Source organism: Helicoverpa armigera, chromosome 25 (assembly GCF_030705265.1).
Source record: "Helicoverpa armigera isolate CAAS_96S chromosome 25, ASM3070526v1, whole genome shotgun sequence".
NCBI lineage: Eukaryota > Metazoa > Arthropoda > Insecta > Lepidoptera > Noctuidae > Helicoverpa > Helicoverpa armigera.
The window spans coordinates 4677853-4695319 of NC_087144.1; the positions used below are offsets into that span (position 1 = coordinate 4677853).

General features: G+C 35.7%; 1 protein-coding gene across 2 annotated transcripts in view; it reads left to right on the forward strand.

The window, feature by feature from the left end:
* Positions 1-1686: 1686 nt before the first annotated feature.
* The window catches only part of LOC110381626 (calbindin-32), a 144319-nt gene continuing 128538 nt past the window's right edge, over positions 1687-17467 (forward strand). For both annotated transcript variants that reach the window (XM_064041495.1, XM_064041496.1), the window contains exon 1: positions 1687-1803. The gene's annotated coding sequence lies outside the window, so the exon portion shown is untranslated. The remainder of the gene's footprint in view (positions 1804-17467) is intronic.

The window sequence follows — 17467 nt, forward strand, 5'->3', positions numbered from 1 at the left end:
ATCAGACTTTACATATTATGTCCTTTACAGCCCATTGTGTGATAGGGATCTGAAAATCTTATGTTTTTAGGATTCCGTACCCAAAGGGTAAAACGGCACTCTATTGTTTTCGCTCCTCAGTCCGTCCGTCTGTCACCAGGCTGTATCTCATGAACCGTGATAGTCAGAGAGCTGAAATGTTTACAGATGATGTATTTTTGTTGCCGCTATAACAACAAATACTGAAAACTAGAATTAAATAAATATTTTGGGGGGCTCCCACACAACAAATGTGCTTTTAAATAATGGTACGGAACCCTTGGTGCGTGAGGCCAACTCGCACTTGGCCGGTTTTTTTGTTCCAAGAACGCTTTCGCAAAGCATTTTTGATCGGTTTCTGAAAAATCTTCACGTTTCACATTTTATTCGAATGCCTCAATTTATAATCTTTAAGAAAAAATATATTTGATCAATTGATAAAAGCTGCTAGACGCTTTTTTATGACAAAAAGGTGATGAATAAGTTTTACGCAAAATTGAACCTTATTGCATTGATTTAAAGGCGTCACGTCAAAAACATCAGTCGTCAAGACATTACAGGGTGAGTTACAAACGTTAAAGGCCGATAAGTCAAGTGTTTATTGCGTGTTTAAAGGTCCCAGTGAATTTTATGAAGCCTTAAGTGTTACCACCCTGTATAACGGAAACTATATAATAATATATTGCAAGAACAGTCTGTGTGTAGAGTCGTTTTAGTAGCTTTGTGGGCTGGAATAATAATTCGTACAGATAAATAGTTTATTTAATTTATTTCATAAAACCAGGTGAGCCTTACTTGTGTGTGTGTTCGCACACATGTTATCTTTGTATGAATATGTGGCTCAGACAATTCTGAGTGTTCTTCCATGCAAGAACAGTTTTTAGGAGGAAATCTGTGATAGCTACCTTCTCAAAAACTCGATACGTGTGTATAAGCGACACGACAATACAAGATTGAATGGTGAATATTTTTTTTTTAGTAAGGCTACATGTCATAGATAATATGTATAAGGGACTGCGTTGCAAAAGGCCCGCAATATGCTGATACTCGATTTTTTTACAATAGAAAGCTACGTTTTTGTCTATCATTGTAGATTGTGTTTTGTTCTCCTGGGAAAATTCATGAAAATGCGAAGGGTTTCAGCTAACTGAAGAAACGTATACTTGGTGTCCCATTGATGATTAGGTATAAGATTTAAAATGCCTACGTAACATAGTAATACATGGTAATTTACTTATACACGTGCCTCACCGTCAATAATGCTATAATCTTGGAAATTTATGTCAGCACTTAAATATATTATAGGCAATTACGTTCGTATAAGCCCATACAGCGCTCAAGAATTCAGACATCGCTCCATGACAAACAATTCGCCCTTACATCTACATGATTCTGCGAATTATTTCAATAGACGTCTCCTTCACAATAAATACGCAACAACTAGCAAAATTCAGAAGCACATCACAATACCCGAACATTTACGCGACAAATAACTTTTGAAATCGGTAGGTTAGTCGCAGAATCACGTCGAGTTTTCCATGAAGCTGGGGATTTTAGAAGGTCATTTCTCGTATTGACGCGGACGGAGGGCGCGGCTTTTCAATTTGGCAGGGTGCTGTTGCCCAGAGCAGCCCCGCCCACAATCGCTACCCCTGAATTCATTCATTCATTCGTTACCGGGGGCTCGCCCGCGCCGGGTGTGTGTGTCGTGCCGTGATCGCGAGTTTACGTGGAAAAATATAAACAAATTGTTGATCGCCATTTCGAGGTATATCCTAATTTAAGGTAAGTGCTTCTTCGTATTTGGGTCACGTACGGTTATTGTTTTGATTGTAATTTAGTGTGACATTGTGAGTTTGCGATAAAAGCGTGTCTATGAAACAGGTTGGATGTTTCTGTGTCTTTTGTAGCTATTTTGGAATATTCCGACGTGTTTTGGCTGTGACAGTAACGTTAAGTGATGGTAGACCAATCTATTAGCGGGTGTCAAAAATATTGTAGGAAGCCTTCGACGAAATATTTTGTTTTGTGTGACGATTTCATATAAATGTTTCGGTTATTATTTTAATATTTATTCAGAAATAATTACGAGAATTTATTGTCAATTTACTAGTTCAATTTTGTCTTTCACATTATCGATATTTACTAACATTTTATATTTATCATTTTACATTAGTACGCACGTGGCTAACGATTGCAGTTCCTTTATTATTTATTTTCTGTATAATATACGATCATATAATTATATCAACAACAAAAAAACTCATTATGTGAAAATAATACCTAGGTACCTACCTAAATATTACGCATAACTATCAATGCGTAGGGTATGGTAACATATTTCCAAAAAATTACTCCAATGCAAAACCTGAAAAGCAGCATTTTCACATTGACAACCAATATTTATTAATTTTCAAAACCATTTTATAATTTCTCGCCAAAGTACCTAATAAAACCACGCAAAAACCTAAAACTAGCCTCTGCACCACTAAGACTATTTCCAAATTTTCCACCATACATACATACCTACATACATAAGTAAAGATAAATAGGCATGTCTGTTGAAACCCGTCTGTCTACGTTAAAGATTAATGGCATCAGGTCTGCTACTGTCATTCCTCCTCACGCTCACTCTTGACATAAAGGTCGATACCACATTTATACAAACTTCTATAAATACTCAAATAGATCAGGCCCATCAATTTCTGATGGGACTGATGTGCTGACATTGAAATATAGGCGGGTAAGAATAGGAAACTATCCCTACTAATATTATAAATGAGGAAGTAACTCTGTCTGTCTGTCTGTCTTTCACGTCCAAACCACTGAACTGATTTTAATTCAATTTGGTACAGAGATAGAGTTGACCTTGAGAAAGAACATAGGATAGTTTTTATCCCGGACTTTTGAAGAATTCTCATGGAAACGCGATATAACTGAACTCCACGCGGGCAAAGCCGCGGGCGGAAGCTAGTTTTTATATAAGGTACAATTTAAAATGCCACGAAACGTCATTATCATCTGCCTAGCCTGTAGTCGGCTTCCAGTCTAATCAGATGCAGCTGAGCACCAGTGTTTTTACAAAGGAGCGACTGCCTATCTGACCTCCTCAACCCGGGCAAAAAATCGTGTGAAAAAAGGCTCTTACGGTTGCTACGAAACCTTGCTTTTTCACCCGAGAAGATAAGAGATTGATCATCAGTCTAGCTTGATTCTGATTGACGCATGACGGTTTGAAATACTTACTTATATGAGTAAAAGTTACGACGGTTTTTAGTCAGTAAGAGTCTGACACTCCCTCACCGCTGCTAACCCACAGCGGGAGGGGTCATTTGATGATTTTGGGAGTCGTTAAAAAAAAGCTATCTCGTGTTGTTATCATCATCAGCTATGCAGACATTTGCCTTCCAAAGATACAAAATATAGGATAACAATATAAAGACCAAACTTACTCAAATGATCATTATCTAGCCCTGAATACCTTATTGATTTTACATTAAATATTAAAATGAACTCGCTTTGAAATCAATTAGTAGTTGGTCTGTTGAGTCGCAAAATAAGTCTGATATCGCATTTTATACTCATACAAAATATATAATTTTATAGTATTTATAATTCTATACTTTATAATAATACAGTGGGTTGTGTTTTGACAGCTCATTAAAGAAAATTGATTGGGAGTGTTCACAAATACGAATTTGTATATTCAAATAGTGGTGATAGGTACTTCTTTTGATACGTATTTCATATTATTTTCAGTGAGTACAATATCCAGGTCTGCCTGAATAACAGGACCGTTACACTGACGGAATTTGTCGCTCATAGCATAATGAAACTCGTGGCGCTATACATTCCGACTGAAAAAACATCTGTCGCTGATTTTTTTTCATCGATAGTTGTTAATTGTCGCGATTTCGCTCGGAAAAACTGAGCAGAAAGTCCACTAGCGTGTAAGCGCTGTAAGACCAGGTTTCCCAGCCAATTTCTCAACCAGTCTGAGCAAACGAGCCTTCATTTGTTTTCAAATGTAGTTGTTTAACCTATTATATTTATAGAATAGGCATTGCTTAGTTTTTTAGAGGCCTTGCACAACCTCATAAGGTTGTCAACATTATTAAGGGTATATAAACATGAAGTAGCAATACCATGAAACTTGATTCCTTCAATAAATATTCTATAAACTGACAATGATTGCACCGTAAACGGTAATATCGAGTTTATGGAGCCGTGACTGTGAGCGCTGAAATTCGATATCGTAAATGTAGTACACGTCGTGTCACATAACTTTGCATTTCTGAAGTTAGTCATTTGACTTCCTATAGATTATACCTTTGCATGGGAAAATATGGCTAGTAAAAAGGTGAAGAAAAACATCTTGAGGAAACCTGAACTATAAAGTCTGAAATTACCAACCCGCATTGAGTTAGCGTGGTGATTAATGCTTAATCCTTCTCCGTGTGAGAGAAGGCCTGTGCCGAGCAGTGGGATGATAAAAAAGGCTGTAACAGTAACAGTATGGGAAAATAGATTTTATTGATCTAGTTACTTTTGTACTCTATTACGGATCGTACATTGCGTTCTTGGACCGTGTTAATGGCAAGGTTAACTTATTATAGCTAAGTTACTTACAGAATACCTAATTTTAGAATTGAATATTAAAGAGAAAATGAATGCGTTCTAAAAATAAGAACGATAGATAATTAGCTACTTCATAAAGTGGCAGAGTAGCAATAATGATGTATTGACCACAGCTTTTTTTTTCCATTTTCGGCCACAGCGGTTTTTTTCTAACGAGATAAGCTGCACAGGGCATTTTTAATTCCGACTCTATGTACACACTGAAACCTATTTTAGTCGCCCCGGGAATCGAACCCGAGAAGATTGAGCCAGGGTCCTGTAGAATTGTCAATACCATCTGTTTTATTTGGATACCCTTGTCCATATTGGAATGTTGTAAACAGTCCTCTTACGTTATCGATTCTACGAACTTTGACGGTTTATGTTTAGCTATAGCTAATACTAGCTGTTGCCTGCGGTTCCACCCACGCGTCTCGAGGGAATTACTTTGCGCACCCGTATAAAAAGTAGCCTAAGCCAACTCTAACCTATCTCTTTAATACCTACATCTCGTATTCTGTTAAATGAAACTATTTTTAGTTGGAAAGCGTGACAAACAAACTAAACGCCTTATTTGTATATTTACTTATTTATTTATACTTTATGTTCAAAATAGGTACATTAGCGGACTTAATGCCGTAAGGAATTCTCTACCTATCTATACTTATGGATATTTTATAAAGCTGAAGTTGGTTTGAACGCACCAATCTCAAGAACTACTGAACCGATAAAAAAAGTCTTTCAATGTTATATTGTTAATGTAGATAGTCCATTTATCGAGGATGGCTGACTTTTTATTCGGATTCACGGGCGTCCGGGATGCGGGTGAAATTGCTGGCGGAAGCTAGTCTAAAAAATAAAATAAAATATATGCCTTATACCTATTGCGTGTTGATTACAAGTTCAGGGAAATTAACAATATCAAAGGACCCTCAGTAAGGTCAGATTATGTCCTTCGAGGACATATCAAGGTCTTTTCGTTATTGTTTATTATTTTTTCAATGGCATATAAAATGCCCTTGGTCGATGGTCGATTGATAGACAAGGTTATGCTTTCCTTACTAAGGGTCTTGGTCTTCCCACGATTTGTAGAAGAAAGGGATGGTGATATACGTTGTTCGCTTCATCTCTCTCACTCCTGAATAGTAAAAAATAAAACTGCTAAGAGCGTTTCGGGCCACCCTCACGCTCAGTGTAGGGTTCCGTAGTTTCCCGGGTTCAAAATATTTTTTCTAGAAAGTCTATTAAAATTCTAATTTGGAGATTTTTAACTTATGGTTCAAAAGTTAAGAGCGATTGTTTCTGAAAATATTAATATTACCAAAAAAACACTTTAGTAAACCCTAGTCTTTTCTCCTCCGTGAGTAAACCCCTATTTATTTTTGAATACCTAGAGGTATATAACGATGTATAACATGTTTGAGTTGGAATGAAACGGTTTACTACGGAACCCTAAAATGTAGATAGAAAAACGTGTCACGGCTGGCATGTCACCTAAGGTAGACAGAAATAAATGTAGCTTTGGTAGTAAGTAATACAATAAAGAGTGATTATCCCAGGTTGGGCTTTTTATGGCCTGTGTTTCTATGACCTCATATTATGTCACGGTAGCAGTAAACCAGAGTCAAAATTAATTTAATTATTTTACGGCATCAAACCTCTACGTTTTGTAATGAAAGCAAAAGTAACTCTGTCTGTCTGTCGCGCATTTATGCCGTAACTACTGAACCGATTACAGATTGCAGGAGTGGTGAATATATATGTGAGAATTTTCTCGGAATGTGGGTCAAACCGCTAAAGGAACATTTAATAGTTCTATTTATTTAAATAATCAATGTTATTTTCGTATGACAAGACGCGCAATTTCAAGTAACATATTCCAAGCCTTTCAATACTCTGAAAAACAAATGCTTACTACAAATAAAGTACCTATAATCTATCCCCACATCGCCGGGTCCCCAGAGGCCCCAGTTTGCTTAGCTAATGACTTCTTTTGTGCTAACTTTGTGGGTTTTCCGCACTTCGGGTGCCTCGGGCCCCGGGCCCGAGCGGTTTTGTCATTGAAAAGCGTGAATGTACCAGTCCGGATGTTTTGAAGGTTCTTCAGCTTATATATGAAGATTGTGCTATTGTTTTATATGGTTAATTGTGGGAAATACTTTGAGGTACAGCCTTATAACTACTAAATATATGATCTTTTATTTAATTCTGGTCTCAATCTATCCAAAGGTTTTCTGTAAGAGATCGCTCTTAACGATAAGACTGTCCATTATGTCACCTACTTTAATTAGTGTTAAGATCAAAACTGTTAAGAAAGAGTGTACAGTTTTTTAACAACAGTTTTTTTCTGAATTAAAGTTGGCGGTTTTTGGAACACATTCGGAAAATGTACATATTAAAAAAGATAAGTTACTAAATGCGTCTGGGTATTAGAGCCAAAACAAGACAGCGACTATGCAGGAAATTGACTTTCAAGTAATGTCTTAAAACTTTTAAACCGTAAAATCAATAAAAAATACTTTACTGATTTTAAAAACGTTTATTAATTGAAAAGCATGTATTCATGGCATGGTGTTTTATGAATTTCCCTAGTTACATTCCATCATCCTCAGAGCCCTTTTCCCAACTATGTTGGGGTCGGCTTCCAAGTTACATTACGCTTTCCCTGGTTACATTAAGCGCTAATAAATAAGATGTAAGTATATATAATAAGATCCTTGATTATGCATTTTGAAACATAGATACAATACTTTGTATATTCCTCCATTTGATGAAGCCTACCTCTAAACATCTGACAAATACATCCAAAGTGCGTGGCCCAAAAAGGTTTATAAGCCTTTGCCAGCCAAGTTGGCCTGTTCGTTCATGTCAAGTTTGCATGTCAAGAGTGCGTGGTACTCAGCCTTGGCCGTCACTTTATAAGCATTTGCGTTTTTCATGACATTTGACCTCACGGAAATTGGATAAGCACATGATTGTGTTATGATTCTGTTTAAATGATTAGGTGTGTGGAAAAATTAAATCACATTTTTTATTTGATATGAAATTAAACGTTGGCTAATGTGTTTTCTCATTAATTTACATGTTCATTAACTGTCTATTATATATTGAGAAATGATTATATACCTACGCATGGTTTAGTTTTATTCTATTGATCGAATCATTCTCAGCTAGACTTATATACAGTACAGAAGTAATTTCCTAGAAATGTTTATCAAAACTACTCATTAGAACCGTATCTTAATTATCAGTTTAAATACTGTAAAAAGTTAACTAAAATAGGTTCTAATTTACCAGCATAATAATAACAGAGTGAGTGTTTTAAAATCTAAGTAAATGAGTTTCTACGGTCAACAACTTACCTCCTCTGGGTAAGAACGAACTGCGCAAAATCTTTGAATATAATAAAATTATGAAGTTTTAATTTGCGAAGTTATTCAGACTTTCTTCATTGCTTTGGACTTGATAATTTATTTTATATGTACATAAATTAAACATATATCTTGATTCCTTGGTCTGTAGATACGTATGTATATGTGTGCATATATATATTTTTGTGTGTTTGCGTCTGTATATACTTAGAACGCTTACAACTTTGTACTGCTTATCCGCAGTGTAACCACGGGATATTATATAGTCTAATACTTGGGAAGACTAAAGCTTTCCAACAGTGAAACAATTTTTCGAATCGGTTCAGTAGTTTCGGAGCCTTTAGGGTACAAAGAAACAAGCAAACAAAAAGTGCTTCCTCTTAAGCATATTAGTATAGATAGATAAAAAATAGAATATTACAAAAATTTGAATAAGTTGTCAAAATTACCACTGTGCCAATGTTCAATCTCTAATCGCAGATCAACAGATAAACAGGTTACAAAAATTTACCTTTAAACTAAACCAACAAAGACTGCACTTTCAATGAAAAAAAAGAAAAACCCGCTATCTACACATGATGGAAAATAAAAAGGCACAGCTGACTGCAGTTTTTAATACCTCGTGCAGCCAACTGCGCTCATTGCGGCTTCGAAGTACAGTCAACTGCAGGTCAGTGGTAACAGTTTTATAGGAAAATCGTACTTATTACTATTGCGTTAAGGTGCATGACAGTTACCACTGATGTGCGGTCTACAGTACATTGAAGATTTATACTGTAAACCCTGGCGTTTTGTTCAATGTACGCCGCAATGTATGGCGGGATTTAAAAGAGGTATTATGTGTATATTTTTGTTTTTTATTACAGCTGGCAGCTTGGGTAATATGTGTTGTCGTTTGTAATGTTGTTGTGATTTTTTTCTTTTTTATATTAGTGTTAAGTGATGTAATAGCTAGCCTTTTTTTGTAATAGGGACTTGCTATTTTCCGCGATTCCACGTGCGCTCCAAGGGAAGTCCGTTACTAACCCGGATATTGGTTCCTATGTTAATGTCTTTGTATCTGCATATAGACAAAGCCTGACTGACTGACGAAGTTACTTTATCAATTTGATAAACTATTACCAGGTACATAGAATCTATATTTTAACCAGTATTCTTGCCTATGATGAGTTTACTTGCTGCTAATTAGACTGGCTCTGTCCCTGATTTTCGATGGAAAATCTTCAGTAAAGGTACTATTTGGAAACAAGTGACAGTTGCGGGATATGTGCGGCTATCGCGTGTCTCGAAATCATTTTCATACAGTTCTGTACCTCAGAGTAATGTCACGCATTCTGGCCGCGAGCTGCACATCTTGAAATTTCAGCTTAACAGTTTATATCATTAGAAAAACACAACCAGAACCTTAACTTTAGCTGTAACACTTTTTAAACGACTGAAAAAAAATAGGTTGTCAGTTTGTATGTTTTTGCGCGATTATCTTACGTCTGACTTAACCGATTTTTGATGTGATCAGCATAGTATTTTTCAGACTTAGGAGAAGGTTTTAGGGCTATTAATAAAGTAGTCTGTTTTTTGTAATTTGCGTCAGTCCTTTGTCGTTTAAGTGCCTACCAAGGGAAAACTTCTCCATAATTTATTCCAAGTTCCCAGCAAATAGTGCCTCAAGGAAAACGGACGGACAAACAATAAATAAAGCAACTCTTAGCAGAAGCGTTTATTCTCGAGCACGCAGAGTCGGCCTGCTGTCGGCCAATCGATATTGACGGTAAATAAATAATCTTCGGCTCTTGCCTACGAGTATAGTAAGTTCAACTCAGTCTTGCGCGCGGCGTTATGTGTGGGTAACCCTTGTACATATACAGTGATTTTGTGTGCGTGACAAGAGGTACAGTCGGGTACAAATAAAGTTATTTAGGGGTTGTATACGGCTGTTTAAAGAAAAACAGTTTGTTACGTAATTTAATGTTTATTTATTTATAATGATTCTGAATCGCTACTTGAAAAATAAATGATGAATTTTCAGATTCGCTACTCTCACCAAGGTCAATTATAAATTTTGACTACATGTCAAAATGTCTATAGTATTCTTCTTTTTTCTTTTGTACATGTCGACAAGTATTACCCAACACCCTTCATCAATTTGACTTAAACGTTCATTTATGAGTTTCATTATTCCCCACACATTTTGTTTACATTATTATACTAGATTATACGTCTTTTTACATTCTTAGTCCACACTTTTATTTATTGTCCGCGTACCCCGAGCTAGAAAATATGTAAGAAGTATTTAATTCATCTTAGATATTTCACCTCATTTATTTCTTAGATACTGTCAATGTCAATTTGAAAAAACGTATGAGAAAATAATGAAAAACTGTAAAATGTAATAATAAAAAGCTTTGAATGTTTCATTTTTTGAAACGCTACTTAAACATTTTCTTAGTGAAGAACTAGACATTTTCGTAAACGACTGTACCTATAACAAAAAGCGATAAGAACACGTCATGCTCGGACGACGTCACTGTCACACGAATGAAAGTTGTATATTTACAAGCCGACGCACACATAGGGCCGCGCGCAAATCTGAGTTGAACTATCTATAGTGACATTTCTTTTAATAAACCTCTATTTTTGGGATGCTTTTTGGAAACTATTTTTAGAGTTGGTGGCTAATTTGTGAAGTGTGTGAGTTTTGCGGGTGAGAAAGTCTTGATAAAATATTTCACGATTATAAGATGAATCAGTCATTATTAGTGAACACAGAAAACTCTTTACAGAGAGGTAGATGTCGACTAAAACTCTAACCATCGTACCACAAAATGACATTGAAATAAGGTCCATTTTGCAGCCACACTTTTTTTAGACAAGTGTTCGTCACATGTTTAAGTTTTTGTAGTAAGACCATAAATGTTTAGTGTTTGTTTGTTTGCTTCAACGCGGCAATCTTAAGGAGCACTAGGCCGATTCAAATAAGTTAAGACGCGGAAGAAACCTGCTAGCGCGACCAAGCAATTAAAATCTAAATTGTACCCGTATCAAAATCCTTAATTACCCGTTACAGATTGTTCAACAAAACGTGAGGTAAAACTCAAAATTTCAAAGTAATAATTCTTCCCACAAGATAAATCTGAACTTTCTCTAAGCCGTGCCCAAGAAAAGTGATTTATAGACGAATTTTCATTTAAACTTTTTAAAGTATGAAAAGTTCTAAACGTGCTGCGAAGAGGGCCATTTAAGATTATTTATTTAAGTTTTTTTGAAAGGTTAATCATTAGGAGCGGGAAGTTAGATCGACGTTCAAAAATTCATTAATTCCTTTCTTGCTGTGACAGTTCTTGTGACTGCGTTATGTCACGTCTTAACTGATTAAGGGCTCATACGCACTATGCGGGTAGCCGCATTACGGCTAGCCGCGCGGCTAACCGCAAGCAGAAGTATGTACGTAATATTCATTTCTATACGCACTGCGATGCGGCTACCCGCAGACCGCTCCGGTCGCTCGGAGGGCTGCGGCCCGAGTGACGGCCAGCCGGACGGTTGCTATACGCACTGTGCGGTTCAGTCTGCGGCTGCCCGCCATTGAGTGACTGTTTTTTAGTTCTTCGAAATATATTGCAAAATGCTTGCACTCATCTCGTCTTTGCAAATAAGGATGCACCCAGTACTTCTTTCTTTGTTTTTTCATCTTTACGTAACGTGTGTAAATGTAGTAAATGGCTGCAACTTCTTCCACGTCCATCTTTGAAATGGATCGACATGACCGCAAATCGCAACGGTTCTTCAACCGCACATTGCGGTTGCGAATGCGGCTGCCCGCGATCCGGCTGGCCGCATTCGCAACCGCATCCTGCGGTCAGCCGCGCGGCTAGCCGTAATGCGGCTACCCGCATAGTGCGTATGAGCCCTAAGACAATTCTACCTCTAAATGGGTGTAAGTGCTGTGGCCGTAACAAAAAAAAAAAAGATGGATTGGTTAGTTTAAATGATCTTTCAGAGAAGTATTTGTATTTTTTTTAACTATTATCCAAATGATTTAAATGTGTTTAAAGGTTTTTGTACTAAATAATACCTAAATCAATGCTTAAACGATGTACAAACAAACAAATAAATGTTTTCTCTTAATTATACATATTAGTATATATAGATAGAGGTAACTATTTTTTCGTAGGTTACATACAAAAGAACCATAACATTTAGTTAACCATATCGATTTAATAGCTATCGTAAATTGACGGCTATGAAATATAAAAATAGCAATTATTACCCAACGTTCGAATAACAATGACATCGGTGTACGACAATTATTTTGTCAATAATATAATGTTTTATTGATGGACGTTACATGGTGTTTTTACCCTACCTACGTTTTTATTTCTGTCATTTGAGTGATATTAAAAAAGTTTCGATTATTATCTTGGTTTTATGTATAAATTGGTATTAGTTTTTGTTTCTTTATTGTAATGAAAAGGTTCCAAATATATCCAGAATATATTTTTACCGATTTGACCTTGAAATATATGTATGTAGGTGTGAAATAGACATCTAATATTAATATTAATTTAAGAAAGATACTTGGTAGGTAATATTTTACCCGATAATATAACGATGACCGATACCACAGAAAAGGTACCATTGAATCATCCTAACTTGACCAAAAGATGTATTAAGTATACTAATCCGTTTCAGAAGACGGAGGTAGCTTATTTAGTTCATACAAAAGTCCATTATCATTTAAATATTTAAACACGATACATTTACCGAGAAAAAGAAGACCTAGGAAAAAACTTTTCATTGATAGTAAAATATAAAGTAGTGCCTTTTACCATTTTTCTTAAGCCCCTTAATGGAAAGTAAAACGCGAAAGGTCGCTTTGTAACAATAATAGGCTTAGCGTAACACAAAAGAAATAAAATATGAAAAGTTGCTCTCCTATTTCTTGGTACCTTTTAGTATAGTTGTCAGAAGTGCAACTGTTAATAATTGTGAGATCCTGGTATCAAAAGGCTCATCCTTTCAGGGTATTTCGTTTTCATTATATCAAAAACAAATGACGCATAAACAATGAAAAGAATATGTGAGACAGAACCCCAGCGCTGATATTCAGCTATAAATGCTAACGTGATGTCGTCAACATCATCATTTCACATCAAATGAGGCCAAATTACAGTTGCTCCGAGATTATCGAAAGAGTTACCGCGGCCCGTATACGTGAAGGACTCCAGAAGAAACTGCATGGTGGGTTTTGTCTGATGCTCACGCTGCACCTACAGTGGGAGGTCATTTGATGATTTCTCACCACGAAAAGTAAAATAAAAAAGGCCTGATTACTATAACAATTTGAATCCAATTTTTGACCCCATACTTCCTTTCTAAACTTGATTCTAGACAGAAACTCCATCAAGCCGGTCCATTGTCTCGCAAGGGTCTGACTAACTATTTCCCTCAACTCTTAAAACTTCCTCAATCACGGCTACAATAGAACCTTAATCCTGAAACTTTTTTATTTCAAGCAATTCACTTTGAACGAGTCTGTAACTTTTATGTCCTGTATTTTTTGCTTGGGTTTTACGCGTTTCTTTATTGCAACGACTTAGAAGCAAGTTTATGGGGAATGAAATAAGAACTGCAATAATTGTCGCGGTTAGAATATGTATGGGTGACTGTTGTAAAGGTACTATCGTGCTTTGGGGAGTGGAATGAAATATGCCTGGTCAAATCAACGGCATTCTAATGTCAATATTTTTTTATCAATTTGGTCTGTAACCTACGAACTTTATTAGTGTTACAATGTGTGATATTGAATAGGTAATTCTAACTATTAGAGTATTAAAATGTGTGACATTAAAGTTCTACTAATAGTGTACCGTGTAGTGTGAAAGTTTGTGAGGTTATGTATATGTGTAGGTATGTATGATTGTCAGTAAATGTACTCCTTCACGTTAAACCGACGTTTTTGAAATTGACAGAACTTGTCACTAATTTGGTGAAGATCGAGTAGTTGAAACCTCGGGGCGAGTGAGATCACGGAAAACAGATATTAAGTGATATATATAGAGATTGATATAGACAAAAAAAACAAGTATAAAGAATATTCAAGATAAAATATCAAAGACAGCATAACTTGTCCATTTTCTATCACACACTACACCATATTAGATAACACAAGTCACCTTCGACCCGTTTTAACCTTCCAAGACAGACAGCAGATTTAATATTCTGCTTACTAGCTAAAATTTAAGAACTAAGTAACACGAGGTCAAGAAGCCAACAATTTATGTGTATGTTTGTGTGTCAGACGTTAGTTTATGTGTCTGTTTGTCTGTCGTGATCACGTGAACTGGTCTCGGTCATGGTCAATTAGGTTAGACTTAATTTCTCAATTCATCCATACTTATAGAACAAGTCAAATCTATTGAACTGGTTTAAATTAAAGGTAAATATACTAAGTATAATATAATACTAGTATAATATAATATAATATGTCGTAACACCTTTTCACACACGGTCGGATAGCCCCATGGTAAGTTATTAACTCGTGTTATGGGTGCTAACACAACTGATAAACTACATATAGTTACATATATACATATTTATGAATACATATTGTAACACCCAGACCACGGCCAACAAGCATGCTCATCACACAAATGTCGACCGAACCGGGAATCAGTATATAATGAACTAAATCCTGAGAAATCACATAGATCCTTTTAATTTTTATCCTGGTGTGGAAAAGTAGTTTCTAGGGTGGAACCGCATGGGATAGACAGACACTCATCTTTCATATTCATAGTAGTAAAGATTTTGAAACGGCCTTCTTTTCTTTTAAATTATCAATTTCAAATTATTATGTGCTTGATCTACAAGATGTGTAGTGGAAGGGGACGACAAATGAAACAGTGGATGGATTGTGTGAAAGTCAACATTTCTATAATAAGTATTACTTGTAACATAACACACATAGAAAAGTATGGAAGAAGAAAACATGTTGCGCCCTGACCATAAATAAAATTGAGATAAGGGCAGAAGGATGATTATAAGTGTTAGATCAAGAATCTTACGTAATCCCCAAATGCTTAAAACTATAACAATACCTACACACATTTGAAGCTCATAGCTACTTATTCAAGAGCAGTGGCGTGACTTAATCTTCCCATCAGATCGCAGTCTCACGGTGACTGGCGAATCTTTTGTGTAGTAGCCCACTTAGCTCGAAGCAGGCTTGTTACCTAGTTTCGGAATAAGCATAATCATGCAAGCTTTATGTACTTCTTAAAGGTCTTTAACGTGTTTTAGTGAGTTTCCGATAAGTTATCGGTGTGTTTCGGAAAAGTGAAGAAAAATGTAGCTTCTACTTGCTTTCTTAAAAAGAAAGATAGTGGTTTCTTTTATATACCTATTTATTTATTTTCCGGTTGTTAAGGTTATTTTACTAGTCATTATTTAAATTCATATATGTAGGTATGTACATATATGTAGTTCAAATTAAATAATGTAGTGTGTATCTAGTTAGCACCTATAAAAATATTTACCATCTTTAAAATATGTACTACTTTCATACAAGTTTCCGCCAGCGGTGTCCTGGATATAAGTAGCTTAGGTACTTATTATTATTCTGATGTGTAGGCTATATTATTGCCAATCTGCCGCTTGCGCGTGGAGAAGTAACAAACATACAAAAATACACACACACAATCACAGAATTTCGGCTTTATAACGTTAGAATGATCTTCTATTTCATTTTCCCCTTACCTATTTTTTGTCCTTTTTTTCTTATTGACACTTTCTAAATCACACATACATGTGGAAAAACTTATGCAGATCATTAAAAGTTCCTCAAACAAAATTGTCGGAGGCAATCCTTTTCACGCAAGGCCTTTCATGTGCTCTTCCTTTTACTTCAAAAGTAATACATACGTTTAGTAGATAAAACGTATGTTATGTCATACTTTTGTCATGTCACATACGACATTTTGCTTTCGATCTATTTCAATGGAGAGCACATTATAATAACGCGCCCAACTTAACTGGGTACTTCGGGGTGGCGCCACTTGTCAAAGGAGCGTGGGAGTTGTATGAGAATTTTGGTACATATAATTAGTTCAGTATTTCGCCACTTCTCAAGTTATGTTGGGCGTTATTTTTATGGGAGTTGGTTCGTAATGACGTCATGTGAAGATGTATTATGGTTGTCTGATGAAAGACTTGACAGGGTGTAGGTTTGGGACTAAAAATAGACATACATGACATATTATGAGGGAAAATATGCCACGCACAAATAATTAGGTAAAAGCAAAGAGCAAGGTAAGTTTACGTTTACTGTGCCTTACGAAAATAATGAACTGAAATTTTTTAATACCATAAAGAATTTATTTAAAAAAAAAGGTTATATAAGTAACAAAAGTTTAAGATCAAAATAAAAAGCAAGATAAAAACCATTAAGAAACATAATACTTATACCTTATTTGTAAAGAATTTCAAATGATAATGACAGCAAAAATAAAATTCTCTTTTCTTAACAAGAAAGTTTAAAAAGACAATGTTTCTGAATGCATCTCAAGTTTAATTAAAAGTAATTCTTTAATTAAAGACGAGCGCTCTAGAAAATCTTTACTTGAAGTGAAATAAGAAGGTACTCAAAGAAACATAATTATAAAAAGCTCGACTTATAAGCCTCATTACTCATTTGATTACTAGAAATAATTGGTCCTATTACAAAAAGGTTAAACAGGCGTTCGTCATGTGTTTACCTAAGAATTCTTTATATGCAGAATTTCCCTTAAACTCGTGACGAACGCCTGTCTAATCTTTTTGTAGTAAAACCAAATGTGTCTAAAAACGGATTGCACCATGTGACTATAACGATAATTAAAAATCGGCAACTGGACAACTGGAAATGGTTCAGTTATCGTTACAATTAGATGGTGTAACTCACCGTTAATCTATGGAAAAATTTATATAATACAAAAAAGCTAATCGACCATTACAAACTTTTTTGCAATCGGATACAATTTTTTGACACTTTAAAAATATTCTCACTTAATTTGTTACTGTTTACTAGAGCGAGTATACCAAAAGATACATTAGTGATACACAAGTGCGTTAATTTGCCGAACACCGGTGGAACCTCGTCTCGTCTCTATAGTCTAACAACCAGATTTACCAAAGGGCATCGTGTTACCCATTAGATAATTGTGGAAGTAAATCGCAGGGCTCAGCATGTGCCTGAATTCGATCCAAATAGGTTGGTGGAAAATTGCTGGTGAGATGATTATTCTATTCGATACTCCTAAAGTAATGTAATGAAGGGTACGTGGTTTTGTTTTTACTCTAATGACTCCAAAACGACTGCACAGTTTGAAACGTATTGGACACTGTTGGAATGCTACACTATCCTCGTGTAACTATATTTATCCCGGAACGGGCAGTAGTTCCCACAGGACGCGGGTGACACCTCG